This window comes from Homalodisca vitripennis, chromosome 2, assembly GCF_021130785.1.
Source record: "Homalodisca vitripennis isolate AUS2020 chromosome 2, UT_GWSS_2.1, whole genome shotgun sequence".
Classification (NCBI taxonomy): Eukaryota; Metazoa; Arthropoda; class Insecta; order Hemiptera; family Cicadellidae; genus Homalodisca; species Homalodisca vitripennis.
Window position 1 is genome coordinate 109,155,477 of NC_060208.1, and position 4,154 is coordinate 109,159,630.

Genomic DNA, 4,154 nt, shown 5'->3' on the forward strand with positions numbered 1-4,154 from the left:
CCATCATTAGCGAGAGGAGAATCAAAACTCCAAAATTTGGTGTGGTCGAATTAGTAATACATACTACCATGATTATTCCCATTATAATGTTTCGTATAGACAATATAATGAAGGTGAATTAATTTGTATTGTCTTTCTAGAGGGCGTTACAAGTGAAATAATCATAAAATGTAAGAATTAGGTCGTCACAACTGGTGAGAAGTTTCTCTAATGGTATGTTATTTTCAAAGTCACGATTTCGAAACATTTCATAATGTGTTAACGACCCAGTCAAAGGATGCCATTAGCATTTCTTCTGTCAAGAGCGGAGTCAGTGAGGTCTTCGTCCTCTCGGTGAAATCGCTTTGACCTTGATCCTGGGTTTTTAATGGAAAGCAACTTACACAAGTCGGACTCGTCGAGGGTATCAATCAACATCAGATAACAAGTATTTGATCCACAGTTGTAAGCGGCGAAATCACGCCAGGTAATTCGGAGTCAGCTCCAATGTGATCGCAGATCCAGATGTGCCCGGGGGCACCGATCTGTAAAAATGTTAGTCAGGCCGCAAAAAGCAGACCAGCTAGTTAATTAGTGGTTGCGGTTGTCTCAACAGCGGAGGCCTGGCTGAGGTCGCACTGAGCCCAGAGTCTACAGTAAGTAGTGTCTAGTGTCTACAGTCAGGAGTCTACCTACGGTGTATCCGACCTCTCGAGATACCGGTATGTTGTCAACTCTTCAAGTCGTTTAATGTTAACACCTTGCACATGTGCAACGGTACATGTTTAGCACCTTGCAGCACAAACTTGGTGTATAAGAGAGTTCTATGTAAATATACATTAAACATTTACAATTTGATGTACATATTATTAGTTACGAAACATATGTATAAAGAAGTAATATTTACGAAACGAACAATTAAGTTTAAGTTATTAATTAAATTGCATATACCGTATACAGTGCACATTTCTGATAACACATTTTTAACAGAAATTAAAACACAATTTATTCTGGTTAGTAAAATAATGTTACTCTAAACACTATGTAAAATTTGGTTAACAGATTATTTTATAATATATAAAATTTAAAGGCTTATTTTATTACGATTTTCTAAAAGAATAAAATCAGAATTAATGAATGTGTAACGTAATATTGACATTAGCAACTGAAACCTACTTTTAATGACTGTTTTTAATGCAGATGTGAAAGTACCTACATATTTAATTTCAAAAGCAATTCAGCCCCTAGGAAATTGAATGTTAGTTATATGTTTAAAGTGAAATTTGCATCATTACAGCGGTTTTGTCAGGGGGAAGAGCATAATATGGGATGCAAATCTCTTCCACCCTGAATTTTATTAATACTTTGTTTTAAATATATCAGCTGGTGTGAACTTGTATATGTCATTGTTTATGGATTTTGTAGATTTGAGCGGGTGAATTTTTTTACATATACATATTTTTTTTACAATACACACTTTTTTATTGAAATGTGTATTCGGCGAATTTGAGTTATTTTATGCTTTAATCACATATTATATTTCAAGTATTTTAATGAAATTTGCTTACATGGAAACCACTAATATTTACATAAATCAATATTGATATCTTAGAACTGAATGTTAACGAAATGGTAATTAGTAGAGAAGGATATTATTTAATCATTATTAGGAAATTGATGTACTATTATATCTTAATGTTATCATTCATAAATAACTTTCAAATACTAAATATTTAAAAGGTTATATTTTCAAAATTATGGGTAAACATGATACCCACAATAACTCCCTAAAATGGAAGATAGCTATTATATATCACAGGCTTTAATTAAATGAATAGCCCATATGTATGATACTCTATTAAAAACTACTAACTGTTGACTGAATTATTGAACCAGAAAGAGGTCTTTTAATTATACTACTTTAAATGACTGTAATATAGTTGTGAACTAGAACAAGTAAAAAGTTATATTAAAATTTGAGATAGAAAACTTATTGATTAATTTGTACATCACTGAAGTGCCGCTGAGAAATGCATAAGTATAGAAAAGTTGTATTCGATATTTCTTTCTTTGCTTAGTTTTACATTCGAAGTGTAAAATATTAATTCCACTTGTCAAAATTAAATCATCACAACAAAATCTGATGTATACATTAAATAATATTGAATTATATATAATACTGTATCTTCATAATCTAAACAGATACAAATTGCAGGCAAGATTGTTATATTCATGTGTATGAAGTATGTTCATTCAATTTAAGTGCCGTGGAAGGGTTGCAGTCCTTTTAATTCCTTACAGACTTTATAAAAAGTCCTTTTTTCCAGGGTGGATTTAATGAGATCATTTAGACGTATCAATTCAACCACTAAAAACAGTAGAACTTCGAGAAGTTGCAGATACCAAGATAATTTGAATAATCGAAGATTTCGAATTATGCCGACTATTATAATTGTATAACTATCCAAAATTTTGGATAAAAATTGTTTAAAGTTTCCAGCTTTGTCAGTATTTTATTCCGAAAATGTTTACCATATTGGGGAATTTACCATGTTGGGGAAATGTAAATCTAAAACAATTTATACAAGCTGTCTCAAGTTGTTATTACTCACTATTACTTAGGACTATCTTTACCGCATACAATACACAAGAATATATAGCCTATATAGGTTAGTATGGTAAGTGCCATAATACAAATATCAAATATATTAAAATAATTCTTTTTCTAAATTTACCCAACAACAAATATGTTATAAATGTAAGAATAACACAAATATTATTTGTTGTTGATATAGGCAGGTAGGTAGTCATGTAATAATTCAAATCGGTTTTTAAAAGTTGACGTTTAATCATCATATTACTATTAAGTAAAATGGCTTAAAACAATTTCTCGGCGTTTGAAATTACGCTTACATTGGAGAATTTAACTTCAGTTACGTATATATTATGGCCTAGTAACTTGTCAAACTAACCTGAATTACATCAGTATTTTATATTTCTAAACAGTAAATTGGTTTTTCTCTTTCAACAGCCACATGTTCTGAACGAAAATTCATAACGTAGACTCGTCACTGCATTTGAAGTATTGTACATTACAGTTTTTATGAATCTGAAATTCTGGTATTTTGGTATTTTCTGAACAATGTTTGTTGTTTTAAAACCGTATCTTCACAATCAGTGAGATAAGATGCAACAGCGATAAGCAACATCAGCTTGGCAGAGAGGTTTATCAACCAGCCTTCTGTTATCAGCTGCAACTGGCACAGCTGTAGGTTGTAGGTCGACGGGGCGGCTAGTTGCCAACTGCCAAACGATTTGCCAACCGCGAACCAGTCTGGACCTCCAGTCAGGCTAGCCAGCATGGCGCTCCAGTACTAGCTTTCATCATAACGTCACTTTTGGGTATCCCTTTACTTTTCTTTTCTTCTCGAATTACACTTGCAAAACGCACAAATGTGGATACAAAATAGTAGATGAAGGAAACCTTACTTATCAACTAGAGTGTACAGTGTAAAGGTCTTGTTTGCATCAAGAGTTACTATCAGGTGGTTTTGTCTAAAATAATTACATTACAGTTAAGCAGTTTTTATTCAATGATACTGTGCCCCAAAAGGATACAAAAAAGTATTTTACATCCCGTAGAAAAAAACCCGTGATTGCTGGGAGTTTGGGTTAATGTAGAAGTAGACAGCATGACTCAGAGAGCCAGTTAGTCAGTCACGTGACATAATATTCCCCACATGGTGACTCAATCGCTTAGTAGTCTCCTCATGCTGATGTGAGGGTTTCTGTTTGTTTGTAATGAGCGGGGGATTGGAGGTGGCTCGTCGCGACGTGGTGACAAGACGTGGGTGAACTACGAGACTTGAGTAGTCAATTATACAGCGCTTTCAAACAATCGTCCTTCTACTAATGTTCGAGTGGTTGCATTTTGGGTTAAATCATAATTGGTTGTAAATACGCAAAGTTGGCATATTTTTAGTCGATGATACCTATGTTACTCTAGATGGAGATTATAAAATTCTGCCCCGTTTCAATGAAATAACTAAACAAATTCAGTGTTACCAGATTACTTTAAACTGTTACCACTAATAACACTGGATGTCCTTACATTAATTGCCGTGATCTTGCAATCAACAGCATGGCTGTGGGTTTACAAACAATTCGAGACTATA